The sequence below is a fragment of the Strigops habroptila genome, chromosome 2, assembly GCF_004027225.2.
Source record: "Strigops habroptila isolate Jane chromosome 2, bStrHab1.2.pri, whole genome shotgun sequence".
Lineage (NCBI taxonomy): Eukaryota > Metazoa > Chordata > Aves > Psittaciformes > Psittacidae > Strigops > Strigops habroptila.
In genome coordinates, this window is record NC_044278.2 from 67781493 (window position 1) to 67800588 (window position 19096).

Consider the following 19096-nt stretch of genomic DNA (forward strand, 5'->3'; position numbering starts at 1 on the left):
GCCCTTGTAAACTAGGGTTTTTAAATGCATCAGTTTCTAGTATCATCGTAAGAGTGGGGTAAACATTTTGAAAAAGCCCTGGAAGGAAATCCCCTCCATCTCACTTGGGATGAACTGGCTTTCTACGCAGACAGAGTTTGGAAAGAGTAGGATCTCAACCCACCTCCTACTGCCAAACTAAAATGGAGCACCCCTGAACCTCTTTAGCACACACACTCTCCTCCAAATTAAGCAGAGCAAATAGATGCTGTATTTGCATATATCTGAGCAGACCTAAAAGCTCATTGCTACCAGAAGAATGTTTTCCCGCTCTTACACCTTCTAGTCTGCAGGGTCAGAAAATTGCCTGATCCTTCAGTGAGTCACTTTAGCTCACTAAACAGGCAAAAGTATCTATCTACACATTTTTATAGGTTAATCTCCTATAGTTTAATATTTTGCTTAAATTTGGCCTGTTCTCTCTCCCAGGGTTTTTCTTCTTTTCTATGTATATATGTATATATTTACAGTTTAATTTCAAAAATAGAGTTAATTTAATTATAGAAGTCCTGACATTATTTGTAAATGTTGGATGTGCAGCACCAATAACTAACTTCTATATTTGTATGAATATACTGTTAAAAAAAGTAAGTCTGCCTTCTCTGTGGCTGATTTGGTTCTACGAAACAGTGTTTTCTAATAAAAATGTTTTGTCAAACAATATCTGGCCAGTTATATTCATAACCTTTTAAGTCATTAAATATTCTTCAGGTATTTGTCCTGATTCCCAGTTCAAGCAAACTCTTTCAGTGTCATTTTGTGTATGTTATGTTGTTACTTTGCAAACAAAGAACCAAACCAAACAACAAAAATAGAAAAAAACCCCACAACCCACCCCCCCCGAAAAAAACCCAACCTTTTTTTTAGGGCAAGACTGAGCCTAACACTTAAGTATCATTTGTTAAACCATGCAGGTTATGTAAACACACAGCAACTCATATGTCACATGTAAGTCCAATACAAAATGTCAGCTACTTAATACCCCAAAGCTTTGAAATCGATAACAGCAATTATACACACATCGAAAAGAACTATTCCTCTTTGATAACTGATATCTTCTACAAGCAGGTACTTCACGCTTTCCAAGCAAAGCTAAATACCTACCTTCATCGCTAACACTGGTTAGAGCCTGTCTAAGAACACATAACTAAATGTCATGTCATTAGCAGTGCTGTGTTTTGGGAGGACTTTATTTTTATGTGCATTTAACTACTTTCTTTGGGTCCACTAATTTACAGCTACATTTCCTCCAGATGGAAACATTTAATCTAATCTATGCCCCATTTTCTATGCTGCTCATGACAAGTCTTTCAAGGCATTTAAGAGAGAGGAGCGGAGAAAAAGTGTTCTGGGAGAGTTTGTGAGTTATTAGAGTCTCTGCAACTCCAGAAGGAGCAGCGGGATGTTTGGCATGCTGCTCATGCCTTTTATTACCAAGCAAACAAGAGAAACAAGCTCCTTTCTTTCGCAGTAGTGTGGGTCCATCCGTGTTCATACTGAAGCCCTGTGAGCAGTGGCAGCAGGGATATGCTCAACACTCTGTGCACTGTGTTTGCAAGTCTCTGCTGTTTTGCCCTGTGTTCCACCAGCAAGACCAGAGCACAGAAACCGAAACATCAGAGATACCTCCCTCCCATTTGTTTGACTACAGGTTTGCAGGTTAAAAAGGAGATTGAGATCATTGTCTCATCTATCAGCAATGTTTTTAGGGAGAAAGGAGCTTGGGACAATCTGGGAATATGGGGAGGAAATTTCAAAATGCCAGTTCTGGCTTCAAGATGTTGGCATAAATCCAAATGAGACTTTATCTTTCTTCACTTGTGCCCTCTGCTGCTGAAGTGCCAGTATACTGCCTATTGCAAAGCCCATTTTGAGGCATCCGCATCTTGCTAGGTAGTACAGAGGTTCATACACATCTGTGTCAGGTTTTCAGCCTGCGACTCAGGCTCCCAGGCAAGGGCTAGGTATAGCAATGTTGAGTTTCCCTGTGCTTGACTTCCAGGGCACCTTGCTGGCCAAAGAATAATGAAGCTTTTAAAAAAATTACTGTTTTCAAAGCACAGTTTTAAGTGACCTGATCATTAGCATAACATTATACCAGTCACACTCAAAAAAATCCTTACTTTGAACTACCAGGATTCTATATGGAAGATTAAATCAATACTTAAGAACTGAGGATTAAATTAGTTAACTGTTACTATGGGCAGTTTTAGCCTCCACATCTCTGATAGGACAGACTGTTGTTGGAAAAGGCACGGAGAAGTACAACAAAAATGATTGAGGAGATGGAGCAGCTGTTTAGTGTGAAAAGGTTAAGCAGGTTGGAGTTGGAGGAGAGATGCCTGTGGGGAGACAGGGAAAGATTTACAAAATCCTGAAGAGAGCAGATAAGGTGGGTGAAGGGTGGGTGAAATGGCCACTTTGAGATGCAAGACTCCTTCCAAAAACAGCTAAAGCCTGAAAATTGATGCATTCAGAGAGAAAAGGTGGGATCAGAGGCATGTGGCATCTCTGAAAAAAATTATTAGTCAAAATATAGTCGGATATCCAAAATACCATTTTTGCTTTAAAATCCAATGTAAAGGGCAACTTACCAAAAAGCAGTGCTTACCAAGAGCAATGTTGTGTTTCGATAACTAAGACATAATGTATGAATTATTAAGTAAGCATTACCCAAAAGAAAGATCATTTGAGGCTACTGGGAAGTTCACAGCTTCTTAGTGGCTACAAAAAAGAGTAAGAAAACTGAGCTAAGAGAAGGCAAAAGGAGAACAGACTTGCTAATTACTGATAGCTGCTCTTTTTTAAGCAGTCAGTGACATTTTTAGTCTTTCATTTCTGATGGTTTTCACTTTGATCCTAACAAAGATAATCATCAGTACCCTAACCTGACACGTAATGTGTTAAGCTGTGCATTTAGATCTTCTCTCTCCTGTTAGCCAAACCCTACAGAGGCCAATTATATTGTCTATACCAGCATCAAAGACAACATGGCCCATGGTTTGGTGTGCTAGTGATTATAAACACCAATCTATACGTTGAATAAGGACTGTGAGGTGAAGTTATGTTTCCACTTTACTTGAACTGATTTTGAGTAGAAACACATTGTAACTTGCAACTTAGGTACTTTCTCAGGAGTATTACTGCTAACTACAAGAAGACACCTGTGTTGTGCTTCCTTCTCTAATTACAAAAGGTCAAATACTTCACCAAATATGAGTTTTTTCAGTTCTTGTCATTTTTTGACATCATGATTAAGTATGATCTATGGTTCATTCATTAAAGCCATTATATAAATAATAAATATAGTACTTTGTCAATGTTTGGTAAAGCTGCTAAGAAATTCTCTTTGGAAAAATTAAAAACAGAGCACACTGCTCTTGAGCAAAATATATTGACTTTCCATCCACATTTGAAAACTTTATAATCATCTGTTTAACAACTGCATTTCAGGCAATTTCAATGTTAAAAAGAACTCAGTTTTTGAGCAAAGACAGAAGCACCGCAAGAACAGAGAACAGGAAATTGAATGCTTCAGTGAAGAACAATTAAGGTTAAAGAGACATCCTTGATAGCATATTAGGGGTAGTGATAGATGAACAGTCTTATATTTTTTACACATGACATTTCTTTTCATAGTAAGAGAGTTATAGAAATTAAAGCAATGTTTTAAAATGAAGCCACTTGACTTTTATAGTACTGGTTTGTTAGTTTTATACATGAAATACACATGACATTTTAAAAATGAGACTGAAGGTTAAAGTCTTTCAATAAGAAAAGGAGGGTATTTTTAAGAACATTTTAAATGCTAGCTGAGCTAAATTGTTTTGGAAAACTTTTGTTTATCTGAACTTCCCTACTTGACTCAGTCCTGAAAAATCATATATATCAAAATTGGTTTGATGCAGCATGTTTGTATAACAGTAGACAGGGACTTTGGAAACTGTCTTTAGGAAGGGTAACTGATAAAGCCTGAGCAGTTGGGACTTCACATAAAAGCCCAGGTGCTCTACAGTTCTCATTGAGAGAAATTTTCTGCTAGAGTCCAACTGGAATCTCCCTGTGAGTAACTTGTACCCATTACCCCTCATCTTTTCCATGCCACTTCTTGTAGAAAGGGAGTCTGAATCTTCTTTGTAAGGTAAAAGATGTCCCTTCAACTGCTAAAATTGAATCTTGTAAGATTTTATTTCATGTTTCGGAGTACAGAAGGGGGGCTGGGGGACTCAGCAGTCTTGCGGTGCCCGAAGGCTTCAAAGTGGCTAGCTAAAGAAAGTGCAAGTTCCAAGTTCAATGGACAAATTCACCCTTGTAGCAATGCAGATGCATTTGCTAAAGTTTTGAGTCCAGCCTAGAAAACAAGCCTTTATGCAAACACTCTTCTTTCCCCTTGTCCAAAAGCAAAATAGCTACTGTCACCCTGTGCTAAAAACATACAAGAAATGGTAGAAAACTTTGAATTACTTTAGCCAACCTAGTATGAAAACACTTTCACAATGGAAGGATGCTGTGAGTCCTGCTTTCTGCTTTTGTCTTTATTCATGTCATTAAACAACAAAAGGTAATTAAATACTGAACCCAAGGTGCAAGAAAGTGAAACATCTACAAAGTGGGATGAAAGATTTATTACAAGGGCTTGCAGACAAAGATCTTTGATTACAGCCATCCTTGAGAATCCTTGCAAAGAGCGAAAGGGCAAGATGCTAAGCCATAAATCCCAAATGACTATTATATTCTACTAAAAGGGACACTTACTAACATAGTTTGACTAAACTAAGCTTTTGGTGGCCTTCACAAAGATAAGCAGCCCAATCAAGGATTGTCTGTAAGCACACTTGCAATTTCTTTACGGAGGTTGTCATGTTGAGAGAAAAGGAAGTTTGCAGATATTTAAAGGCAGGTGAGCATAGTCAAGCAGGAGCCCTCTTCATCATGCACAAGTTGCTTTGGAAGATAACAGTGTAAATTCAGACTTTGTGACTCCTGGGCAAGGATTTCTTCATACTTTGGGTCTCATAGAGGTACCCATTCACTACATAAAGCATGTAATTATAATTGGCCCTCACATATGCAGTAGGTTTTCAGACAGACTGCAGATCAGGCACTTGCAGCGTTCTCCCCAGAAGGGTCACACCCAGTGTTTATGGCAGATTAAGTCCAATAAAACACCGGCTCAGCAATGGGAAGAGAGCTGTGGCAAACAGTTCTTGAGCACTTTCATCTGTGTCTCATCACTGCGTTGCATTGCACTTAGTTGTGGGATTGCTGGGTCCCCAATTACTTTCAGTTCCAGTCATTCTTTTCTTTAATTCACTGAGCTCTTGCCTTTCATCCTTCCTCCTTTCCCTGAGCTGTTTTCCCTTTCATATACCTTCAAGATCTACCCTTCTTCACCACAGGAGGCATTCTCAGAAAGAGCTGGGTCTGATTATATGGCACTTAGATGTCTCCTTGCTCCCACTAGTTCTTAAAAAGATAGGTGGTTAATTGCAGCCAGCTGCTTGGTGGTTTTTCCACCTATGTGGTAGTTCAGTCTGTCACAATGAGAGATGACAGTGGGAATAGGCCATAAAAATCCTTGGAAGTGAAGACAAGCAGCTTACATTTGATATACAGAAGAGAAAGCATGTGGAGGAAATCAAAGACAGGGGCTGCATGGTCGACGCGACCGACCCAGAGAAAAATCTTTGCTGTAGTGCTGGGACAAGACTGCTTTTGTCAAGGGAAGAGGAGGCTGCAGCAATTGAGAGAGGAGGTGATCAAGGCCCTGTGATGTGGTTTAGCTCTGGAAATGAATAAGAAAACCCAAAGCTGAGAAACATTATTTAGGAAGGATCAGCAAAATTTAAAGAGCATGTTGGTGAAAGGACCAAAAAAGGGGATTAATATGCATTTTCCAGATATGACTAAAAATTTAGCAGAAATAATGATAATACTGCTTATCCACAGACTGATGGTGTTAGGGACATAAAGGCCCAATCTCTTTCTCCTCCCCTTTTTATGCACCTGTTTAACTCCCTCTCTTCATTTTAGTCTCTGCTTCTAAATTCTACAGTCTGTGGTCAAGCAGCGAAATCAAAATGAGAAATAGACTCATTCTTTATTATAAGTATAAAAACCCATTACTTAACACTGTGGATTCAACAGTCTTTCTTTAGAGTTTCAGTAATAAATCAAAAATAGATCCAAAAAATGTACATACATATCCTATCTTTTTTAAAATTTTGCATATGTAAGAGATATACTTTAACATATTAGAATAGCATGAGAATGTGCAGCCAAAATGTTTTATTTTTGATGATAACTATAGTATGAAATTATGTATGCTTCTTGTCAATCTGCCATTACCATAATACGGTTTTAAAATGAAAGAGAAAGAGAGAAAAAGAAAGTAAAATAAAAAGAAAAAAAAAAAAAGAAAAAAAAAAGGAGAAAATAGAAGGAGAAAGAGAAAAGGGAAAAGAAACAGGAAAAGGAAAGAGAAAACACTTCCCAGTCAGCTACATGGGGCAGGCTTCATATGCTCAGATGTTACTGCATCTTATGTACTGAGGGTAAGTAGTACAGCCCACCAAAAATTTCAGGAAAATTGCAGGCTGCTACATAATCATTTTTTTTTCAGAGTAGGATGTAGCTTAATCAAATTACAGACACTGAATTAAAGTATCAGCTTTTATGCATCCTGTTTATTGTACACTTGCCAATTATGCCTAGTAGAGACAAACAAGTGAGATTCAAATGAATAACTCATTGAGTTAAAACAGGAATCACCAAAATTAGCAAAACTATGGCCAGATCATGATGCAAAAGATGTCAAACGGAGCTTTGTTTAAAAAGCCAGTGTGTTTAAGATTGGGCAAATGAATGTTTTCTAAATAAGAGCGGCAATCACTCGGAAGCTTATTTAAATCTTGGTTTTGTCTAAGTCAAAAGGATCTTTTGTCTTTTCGCCACAGCAAGTCCAGGTTGCTACACATCTGGTTTTTGTTCTTCCCTCAATACATATGAAATGCGTAACACATTCTGTAACTTTGCATCTTGTCTGGAAGAATACACACAATGTACATGTAAATACAACCATGTATTTCCCTGGGCCACCTGGCCCGGTGTTCTCTGAGATTTTACAGATAAAGCAAGCTAGATTTAAGCAAGGTCAGTGGGCTTCCTCAGTTGGATCCCCTCAAGATCAATGGGTTATTTTTGCAGCATTGGTGTCTCTCCCAGATGAAATAGAAACGCAGAATGCTTCTGATGCTTATTAAAATTTCTGTAGCACTTCTCCTTAGATTAGGATTGTTAACTTCAGCATTAAGTCTTATGTCCTGGCTAAATTCCCGTTGAATTGAGATGGCTTTTTCGATTCTTCTTCCACTTCATGGTACGAATTGCTGAGCAAGCTGCTTTGCACCACTAAGCAGCTGCTGAGATTCATTTTATGGTAGCTGCATGCTAATGTCAACAGAAGTCTCTTTACATATTCCTAATCTCTGCTACAGTTTCCCTATTCAGACGCTTAATAAAGGTATGTATGTTTTTTAATTTTTTGGGAAGGAAGATAAAGAAACATATGAAGAGCATCTGGATCCCACTGAATGTCAACAAGGCTGAAGTTTCCAAGCTGGGCTTCGTTTTGATGATTTCGAAACATATCGGCAACCTACTAGTATAAATTTAAAGCTATGTTTATATTAGCAAGTAATACAGAACAATACAGGAGAAGTAGTATATGAGGACCCTACATCTTCACTGGGTAACAGCTCAGGAGTGTTACTATACAACAGGTGTAACCGAGCTCCTCAGGCTGAGCAGCCTACTGTACACATAGCATGACGCTGTCCACCAGACCAGCCATTAGGTGGGATGCTTGGGTCCTCATTGAGGTTTGGAGGTACTTAGTACACAATGGGGTGGCAACTTCCAGTGTAGCCTCTCCAGAAAGAATGTTGCTAACACTCACCCAAACCTCTCCAAAAACCAAACCAAAGCATGTTAAAATGGGACATCTGAGGGATCGACTTCAGCAGTGCATGTTTGGCCCAAACCCGAATGCTGTAGCCTATCAGCCAGGACTCTGCATTCAAAGAACTGATACAGCCTGTTCTCTTTTTTTGGATGTAAAAAGGTACTACAGAGCTCTGTTTCTATTTCTGCCTCTTTGTGGTAATGCCTTGGCAAATGCTTTTGTGTAAAGTTCTTAATTACAGTAAGCCTTAAGTTAATATAACTAACTCTGGCTTTCAAATAACTTACTCTGTTTTGAGCAAGACGAGAATGGGATTTTTTAAAGTAGGTTTTCTATTATTTTTCTGTAGTTATGCTATGAGATTTAGCCACTATTATACCAGAATTATGATGTGTAATTACAGAAACTATTTGATCCCATTGCTCCATAGATATATCAAAGGCTGACAGCTCAAGCTGAAAAACATACTGATTTCTGGTAACTATTACTTCAGCCAAAAGTTTCAGCCAAACATAAACGTTCCTCATTCTTTTCATTATTTCTGTCACAGTTTAATATATAAAAGCAGAACTATAAATGGCAAGTAAGAATGTCTGTCTTTGTAAAAGTGCCTTAAAAAATGCTTATTGATTTCTCACTCTTTTCATCTGTGAAGACATGGAATAGAAATCCTGAACTTTATTATATGGAGTAAGTCCAGAGTAATTCTGTTAAAGGAACTCCCCAGCGTAATTCTGCTTTGACACTAATATAATCAAGATTCTCTCCTTGATTGTTAATGAAATCAGAAAAATTAAGAACTGGTATAAAAAGCAGAGCGCAGCATTCTGTTTCTGCAGGCAAACATGCATTTACACAAGTACTCGCATCCCTGCATTTAACCTTTTTATCTGCTTTAAAAAATTTAAGTATAAAAACCCACTACATAAGCGCATCATGGAGGGTACAAAGCTGACATTGACTTCTTAGTGAGGAAAATATCTGAGTGAAAGAAAGATAAGTATCTCTGTAAAGAAGAAAAAGGACTCCACAAACCGCAAAAGTGAGCTTTTATTCTTCAGGTCAGAAAAAAAGTTAACATATCCAAAGGAGAAAAGCACCTTGGTTTATGTCAGTCAGAGGGGAACAGAGAAAGGCAGAGCACGCAGCGGGGCCAGGGTCCTATTTGGAAGTGTTGTCCCTCACTGATTGTATCCAAGGACTATGGGTGCTAATCAGCTTGACGAGTCTCACACCGTTCACTGGTAAAAAGCTCTCCCCTCCAAATCAGAGTAAACAGCTGAATGGCTTTTAACACCCTGTAAACTGAGCAGCACCTGAACTGTTTCCTTTAAACACTGTTGAGTTAAAAAGCTTGCTGGCAGCTTGCTGCACATACATGTTATGACACAATAAAATACATATAAAAATGTACTGTTTATAAACAGTACTACAGTTATTTCTTAATGAGTTCAAATTAGTATTTTTTATAGCTAGTTTAGTGATACCTTATTGCTTTCTTTTACTAGCACAATACCTAGTCCTGATTTCAAGCCATGTAAATGTGCCATTGGTTTCTGTCATAATCAGGTGACTCGTGTCCTACAGATACCAAATCAAGTAATTAAACCAGCTAGTATTAAAAAAAAAGGAATAATAATAATAATACAGTTGTAATAACTCTGATAACAGATTTTTTCTTATTATTTTTATTATAAGTATCTTTTTAAAGCAACCCATTACATTTAAAAATCCTTTACATCAAAGTGTGAATACATTCGTGAAAATGCAAAGCTTTTCAGTAATTTTTATAATAATTTTGTTCTAACCAAGAATTACTACACCACTTTCAATCTTCTGTCACTTCAAGGAGAGAAATTAAATTCTGCTGTGTGCAAGACTTCTTTCTTATAAATACTTCAGCTTTCGAGTAGCTGTTTATGTATACCTTCACAGGATAATGTGTACAGGATTATGTTTCATTTTAATAGAACCCTGCAATTTAGCTCTTATTATATTCTACAAGCTCTTTCCATTCAGGGAACTAAAACAGCAGCTCTTGAGACTTCCAGTCCATTAGCAGCCCAATTAAAACCAAGTAAGGTCAGTTCTGACGCCCTAAGCTTCCGGATGAGGGAATTTGGTGGAGCCCACCAGGGCGTCCTCTGTGCTGGTGAGTCTAGGCTTTCTCCTGCTGGCAGACCTGGCACAGGGAGTATGGCAGGAGAGGGTAAGTACCCAGATGGGATGGGTCTCATAATTTAGACAGTCCAGTACATGCTTCACTCCATGGTCAGGCAACCACAGTGAGGGGGAGGGAGAGGACATGGCCATGTTGCCTTCTTTGCAGCACATGCACAAACGCTTACCTTAAATAGCAGGGACAACCCCACAAACTGAAGAAAGTAGAGATACTGCAGTTAGGGTTGCCTTCAATCGTGGCTCCCAAAGGCAGTCCAATACTTTTTGGACTCTCCCACCCTTGAAAAGCCATGAAAATGATAAAAATATTATGGCTCAAGATCTCTTTTAATGTGCCTTCCCTAGAAAATTGTAGGTAGGATTTTCCCAATTTTCTAAAGCTTACTTAAAATAATGGGCTCCTTGCTACCCAGCAGCCTACAAGGACCCATTCAAAGATAAAGAAAGGCATAACAATTATATTCACATGTGAAAAGCTTGCTGAAAGATCAGCAAAAAGCACAAAATGAGGCTATGCTCAGAAAGAGAGGGACATAATCTGCCAGAAAAACCTGGATAGGCTGCTGTGAGTTTCCCCAGTCATGTGTGTTACCCTGCAGACCATTTATTGGCTTGTTACCGCACAGCTCCAGGACATCCCTCCTTCTCTACACAAGCTTCTCTGATGGAATTTTGTCTCTGCTCTCCTGCTCTCTTTCTGCCTTTCTGCTTAACCAATGATCATGTCTTTCCCCTTATTCCTAGGGAAGAAGCTCACATTCCTGCTCCAAACTTGAGTCATTATTTTCTCTACTGCCGTTTCATAAATGTTGTCATTTGCACAGTGACAAAGCTGCCAGGATGAGGCCATGCCTTACTCAGCAAACCTGAGATCTAGCCTTTTAAGAAACACCTCAACCATTTTGCATCTTCCTCACAAACTTAAACCTCTGAACTATGCTATCATATTTCATTACCAAAAAAACAAAATATACTCTATGAGCTAAAATGACTTTCCAGTTTGCACAGACCACAAGGATTATACTTTTAAAGCTATTTCTGGAAATAAATAAACATTAAAATGATAAGATTAATACAATATCAAGCAACATGACAAATGCAGAAGCATCCAAGACCAGATGCAGACCATCATGGCACTGATAATGAATGCACATACCCGACCAACAGGTCTGCCTTGCAGGTGGTGTGTACCTTTTCCGACAGTGTTGACACACATCATCTCAAAGCTGACATGAAATCACAATGCAGCTGAGCTCTAAAAGAAACAGGGAGAAAAATCTGTAATAATAGTATTTTCCTTTTATTGCCTAGCAGTTAAAATAACCACCTTTGCTGTTTGGTACCCCATTGCCAACAGAGCAGTAAAGCTTCAGTGTAACTGCATGCTGTAAAATCTAATTGACTGTTGTCCAAACACTGGATGTAAAGTGACATGTTAAAGACTTGTCTCTTGTCCATTTACTGCAATACTTGGGAAGTGCTGTAGTGATTTACTGAACAAGATGCTCTGCTTATTGTCTATGATTTACTCTGCAGTCATGCAGAAAATGGCAGCACTGACAGATTTCAAGAAACGTTTGTCATCCATTACCCACACGGGTTAGTCAGCAAAACCTTCTGGTTAATGGTAAGCAATATTCACTGGAACGCTATTTTGTTTTTATTCTCTATTTTATTGTCTTATTTTCCAGTGCTTCTAAAAATGCTCTTCTTAAGATTTTGAATGAAATCTTTATTGGCTCACATAGTGTGTAATTCACATTCTCCATAAAAATGCTGAATGCTATCCAGAAGTATTAGAGAAGAATTTTAAAAAGCTATATTTAAAATAACCTACCAAGGCAGTCAGGATCACAGCAAAAGAACAAATACAGAGAAAAGCAAAAAAAAAAGACAGCAAATATATAATGTGTTATAAAGTGTCAGCTTTTAGTGGCGCTGCTCAACAGCTTGATTACCATTTGCATAGAATTACAGAATTAACTACTACAGGGGAACAAAGTAAAATATTATTATTTGGATTTGAGCTAAGCTGTTTTCTCAGATGAGACAAGGTTGGTATGACATTACTTTACCGCTCAGGTGCAAGGGCTAACTGGGGTCTTTATATGACCTTTTCTGGAGGCTGCAGTCAGTAGCACCCATCTTCAGGAAAGAGGTGAGAAAAGTATTTGAAAGTTTCCAATGCATCAAGCTCAATGGCTTAAAGAGCCAACACACCATGTCAGATCCAAGGTCTGTCTACAGACCAGTGTCATGAATCAGACAGGAATATGTACATCATAGGGCAATATATCATGATCACCACAATACAGGTTTCCAGCTTCTCATAAGCAGTATTTTAAGAAGAGAGCATTGCCCAGGATTCTTACAGAAATGCATCTACTATTCTTCCATAAGAAACAGACTCCAAAAGTCTCAACCTCGTGCTTTTTTAGTAATAGCAATTCACCTTTCAAGAGTTCTCAGAAATGCCAAACCCCTTGGGCTATACACTGACCAGGAGACACAACTGTTGCCCAAAAGAGAGACTCCAACCTCTACAGGAAGGTCAGACCCATATGGGAGAACACTGTGTACTAGCAGCACTCTCTGAAAGGCATGCAGATACCACAATTTTAAAAAAATGTCGTTATGTAGATATTAGAATATTCAGCTTTATTACATCTTACATTGTATTACATTAAATGCAAATTAAGGGCAAAGCCTGCGAAAAAAAGCATTAGAGAAACTCGTCATAAGGAAAGTAAAGAAAGGCACAGAAGCTAAAGCTTGAGCAAAGCTGTAGGAAGACTCCAAAGAACAGGATAAAGTGTGTTGGAGTGAGTTATGAGGTATTAGAAACCTGTGAAGACTTAAATCTGAAAATGAATAAAAATGAACTTTATTAAGACTAGTTCCAAGTGGATTCGAACAGTTCAGAAACAGTTAGCTTAGGACAGTATACCTAGAGAGAGAAGAAGAGCTGGAGAGCTTGGATTTATTAAAAACTGATAGCTGTGGAAATTTGAAATGCAAATCCTCAGAGTTCTAAACACTAGGACTGAGGCAGCAGTAATGCTGAAATGGGCCCACCAGCTCTAGATGACAAAAATAAGAGAAATGAGTCAGCCAGAGGTAAATCTATGGAGAACATGAAGATATTCTGCTGGTTTTGAGTTCATTGTTTATCACTTCATTTCTCTGCCTTGCTTTATGCTGTTTATGAAGAAGTAGTGAATTCAGGTCATGTCTAGGGCCAAGGGACATGGCGAATGAAGAACGCTGTGATTCTTTGCCTTGCATAGCCATTCAGATATAAAGGAGGCAATCCACACAAGTGGGGCATGAAAGCCAGGGGAAGAGAAAGATCTATCACTCAGCTGTGGATTTCTAAAAATGAACCTCTCCCAAACAAACGTTAAAGTCACAATGCTACCCAAACTTTGTTACATGACACAGAGATGAAACAAGAAAGGAATCTCAGGTAATGTTAGTCATGTAAAGGCTAAGATCCCTCAGCGGCCAGGGGAAGTTTATACAGGAATGGGTGCCTGAAGAAGGTGGAATAACTTAAAGTCAGTAAGATTAACCTCACATAAACTGAAAAAAAATTTGGAGGAGGTCAAAAGTCTGGGCAAGACACAAACATTTTTTTTTTTTTAATAGTTTTATTCGAAATTGCCACCATTACTTCCTAAAAGGAAAGAAGATATGAACAGGAAAGAAAAATAATGACTTAAAAATTATCGGACCAAAAGATTTCAGGACTGTATTTCAACATCTTCTTATAAGAAATAATAACATTGGAAATGATTCTGTGAGGGTGGCATATTCAGGAGAAAAAGAAAAAAAGAAACAAGTCCAGGAACTATTTTGATTAAAACTAAAGTACAAGTGAATCTAAGTATGAAAAGTTTAAGTTAATCAGGAATTATTATTTTAATTTCTACTCACTGTTTCCCAATTGCCTTTCCAGAAATAATGCTTTTTTGAAGGACTGAAGGTAAAGGAAGCCAAAAAGACCATGTCCCTTACTGGAATGATTTTACTGGAATGATTTCTTTAGAAATTTTTTAAGTCATGTTTATGGAAGAAACATAAAAGAGGGCTGAATATGAAAAGTAGGAAAAAATATTAATTTTAAAATGTAACGTTAGCAACAATGGAATAAAGAATGTTGGAATTACTGGGAGTATTTTTGGCAGAACTGAACTCATCAGGTGTAGAGAGATGCATTTGCAAGTGCCTGACACTGAGAAACACAAGCTGAATAAACCCTACGAGAAATATAATATAGATCATTAAAAAACAAAACAAAACAAACCTTAAATGCTTTCTTTTATTAAGAAACAAGTGAAATTGAGGAAATAATGAACTACCTCAGAAAAAATATCCAAGTAGTAAAAGGGGTTGTGGTCTACCAAATTATCTGTTTAAGGCTACTCTCTTTATTGAAAATATAAATTATTTGCAGTTACCTCTGTCTGCAGCTGCTGCCGCCTTACTCATCTCATTGGTAGCCACTGCATATTGAAAAAAAACAAAACCAAAAACCACAACAAAAAAAAACACAAACAAAAAGCACTCCAAACCCACAAAAAACAAGTTATGTGTCTGTTAAAATTAGATTATGACTGCTCATATAATGTTATGTGATAATTCAGGGCAAACAACATGGATTCCGACTGCCAACAAAGTCAGATTCCTCCAGACCTTCTTCTGTACATTTTACTGCTTCTTACTAATGGGTCAGGTTTTATAAACTGCTTTCTGTTTATATACCTCTCACAGTGCTGTTATCCCAGGTGAGCACACCTGTTTGTTTAACTTTTATTCTGCCATTTAAGGGTCACTTTTTACTTTTCCCTTCTTATGCTCTATATAGGTATAGGTACCAACCTAGAGATAGTAATAGCCCCAAATGACCAAAGACTCATGAATAAAATGCAGTTTGTAAATAACTTCTGGTAAGTCAAGAACCAACTTACAAAATTATCTGTATTCAGCAATTAGAAATCATATAACAGAGAATCTGGAATTATACTTTCAAAATTTCCTACCTACCTATAATGACAGTCACACAAAATGTACATCTGGCCTATGCAGATGTGTGGAGATGAACTGAAGGGCTGGAGGAACCATTAATTTTCTGGGCCAGTCCTACTGTAGTGCAACAATGTCCCTGGCCTGCACCAAACTACATATATATATATATATTTCTATTTATAGCACTCAAATAAACCAGGAAATTTAAAAATGCATGGCCAGGAAAATCCATCTTTACATATTTTGATTCCTGGATTTAATGTTAATATTTCATTTTATTTTATTTTATTTTATTTTATTTTATTTTATTTTACTCAAATTGTATTAAACTAAACTCACACAGTCCAAGTGTCTTCAGATTATGGAGATCAATAATATTTTCATTTATGTGATTTTGTAGGAAAATGATTTCCTACTTGGTATGAAAAATATTTTTAAAAAGAAGTCTTGTAATTCAGAAGCAGAACAAGAGGTAGATTCACAGGTTCTTGAGGTCAATGTCAAATAACCAGTTGATTTTGCAGGAGGTGGGATTTTGGGTAAAAATGTTTAACTGAAGGACTAATATTTTGTCTCTCTTCTCTCAGTCTCAAGTATTTTGCAGTACAGTATCAATCAAACACCAGTGAGCACTACCATATTTGCTGGAGCTTGTCCCTGGTGCTGTGATTTTCCATATCAGAAGAATATGCTATTGCCCCTCCTCAGACCACATGCCTGAGTGCCACAGGTGATGGAGGAAAGAGAATTACATGCGCATAGCTAAACTGTGCCTCAGAATAGTATTGAGGTATTGTCAGGATGTTCACCAGTACACTGGCCTGCAAAGTTCTCCAGGACTTGTCAATGTTTGCAAGCCCACTAGAACTATGTGTGCTAAAACAGCAGTCTGCAAGAACAAGGGCATCTGACCTGACAGGGAAGTGACCTTGCCTAGAGTTATGCCTACCAGAATACTGTATTTTATCAGTGTAAGCCAGGCTGGCAATTTTTTCCCTGCTTCTTTACTTCCTATTTGAAAAAACCTTTTTCAGCAAATCAGTCAAAAGGGCCTTAAGAAGGGGACTGACCTCCAACAAATTAATTAGATCTTAAATGAAAGCCCTTTGTAGTCTTCTTTTAAAAAAAAATCTGCGTAAAATAGAGTTTACCTTTAATAAAACTACCACAAAGTAATTGTATTGTATAACAAAGGATATATCAATGACCATAGTTATAGATTTTCTATAACAGCTAAAGTCACAATGATCCACGTGCTTTCACCCAGGTTAGTTATTTCCTATTTTAGAAGACTAAAAAGAATAATTTAAATTTAATTATCCTTTTAAACTGTCATAAAGTAGGGATTTAGCCTTCCAAGAAATCACCTTCTTTAAACTCACCCATGAGCAGGGTGATAACACTGCTACAAGACAGTGTTTCAGATTATTTCAAATTATTTCAGAACGTGGTATCTATTATGGGTTAGTGTGATCAGTAATCAGCCCATCAGTGTGTAGAGCTTTTGGAGTTTGACCCCTTTGAGGGACATATGCCTGCATATTAAATCCCAACCTCCACTACTGCCACTGTCATAGCTGCTGGTTCACTCTCTGCCTAGTTCCAGATTAAGAATTCCCAGACTCTAATTACTAAACAATTTTCAGGATGAACCACTAACAAGTAGTGTGGATAAAGAAGTTAAAATAAAATAAGATCCACTAAGAGTATTTGCTGCAAATCCAAACTAAACTTATACAAAGGCCCTAAGGTTCAAAGCCTTTGGCTAACTTTGCTTTGAATTATTTTGGTATGTTTCAGCTCTTTGAGCTCTGGAGATGAAAGTGCCAAAATACCACAAGTCAGCTTCACCATATGAGATTTTCCATGAAATTCTGCAGACACGGGAGGTTCATAAAGTTTAGGAAAGTTCCAATTAAGAGCCCATAGCTTGCCTGTGCTCACCCTACAGCACTTGTTAAATGTGAACACACACATGCAGACACACATGCACACACACACAGACACACACACGCAGACTTCTTAGGTATTTAGTGACACCAAAAATGTTCGTTGTCTCAGTTCAATGAGAAATGAAGATTTACACTACCTGAGAGGAAAAAAATCAGCACCAACACCTGCAGTGGAAATGGTCAATATCTGAAGAAAACAATTAAATAGAATCTGGTCTAAAATGCAGTGTGATACATTCCTTTGGTTTCTTTAAGCTCCGGTTTGAGAATGTAAACTGTCCTTGTACTAAAGATTTGCCTAACCATAATGAAAGTATAATACAGTATGGATTTCAAGAACCCTTTTCTAAGGCAAAAGTCACAGAAAATATGCAGAATGGTTGCCTCAGTGATAAGACAAAGAAATAATTGAGTAAATAATAAATACCTGAAGAGAGGCCCATTAAATAACTTACATTGAAACAACCTTTATAATGGTCAAGAGTTCACTTAGAAGTAATGAATAATTGTTGGCTTCGGCACAATGACAAAATCTTCAGTAAAGGCAGAATTCAGAATTTAAATTTATATCTAGTGAGTATAATTAAGGTCTGTATTCCTGCTGCTTTTCCTACCTCAAAATTGACTTATCCATTTGTAGTCTACTTGTACCCTGGCTTCAATTGTCCCCTCCTCAAGGCAATAACATGTTCCTGGATTTTAACCCACCTATTGCCAATACTTTTCACATACTAGAACAGCACTGGGTTGATTATGAAAAGGATGATATGAAGTGCCTGCCTGAAATACAGGTGGGCTGCATTTGATGCTTAGGGAGCTCCCTATCAGTTGCTAGTAGTTAACAAATCAGGTATTCATCATCCAGAGACACAAAATCACACATTTTATAGATTTCTGTACTTTTCCATTTTTCCAGCACAGTAAGTAGAATAAGACTGCTGAAATTATTTTTTCCCCATGCTTCCAAACAGGATGTTCAAGCTTTTAGATTATGTGGGTACATGTAGATACATTTGTATTGATGGGCATAATTTCTGGTTTGCTGCTGCAACTTAGTCCCAACTTCTCTACGTGAATGTCCTTTTACCTTGGTTCTCCACCTGTAAAATGGAAATAACATTTCCTTATCTAAAAAAGCTACTGCAAATATAAATTAGTGTCTGAAATGCATGATCCTATGATGGTTACAATTGTATAGAAAGCAGAGAGGAAATGTTTTCATAGTTCTTTCAGTTGAAATTGCAGGCAGAAAGACTAATGGAGAACAAAAAGTTAGATCTAAACCCTCTGGTCTATTCATCGCCTTTAGATATGATCTTAGGGTCCACAAACATAGGGGCCATAGCAGGAGATACCTATATCTTGCAAGATATAAGCCCTCCTGGCTATCACTCGGAACAGTCCTCGTGTCTGAAGTGCTGTCTTCAGTGTCAGTGCGGATTTATGGGATTACATATTTGTTTTCAGAGGTATTTCTTCCTCTAAAACTGACTTCTATTATCCAAGAGAATTTTCCCTACATTAGTTTACAAATACACTCCTAAGTACTTCACAGTCTGGAGAGACTAAGCAAGAAAGCTGGAGGACTTTTTACAACGGTATGCACTGACAGGACGAGGTTAATGCTTTAGACTAGATATAAGGAAGAAATTCTTTACTGTGAGGGTGGTAAGACACTGCAACAGGTTGCCCAAAGAAGTTGTAGATGTCCCATCCCTGGCAGTGTTCAAGGATGGGGCTTTGAGCAACCTGGTCTAGTGTGAGGCATCCCTGCCCATGGCAGGGGGGTTGGAACTAAGTCATCTTTTTATTTTCTTTAGAAACCATTTTATGATTCTGTGAGAGAAAAAGAGAACAACAGTGCTTTAGGGGAGACCTAGTTGAGGGCCTTTGCTTCAGATATTCCATATTTTATAACCTGATATTGTGTACC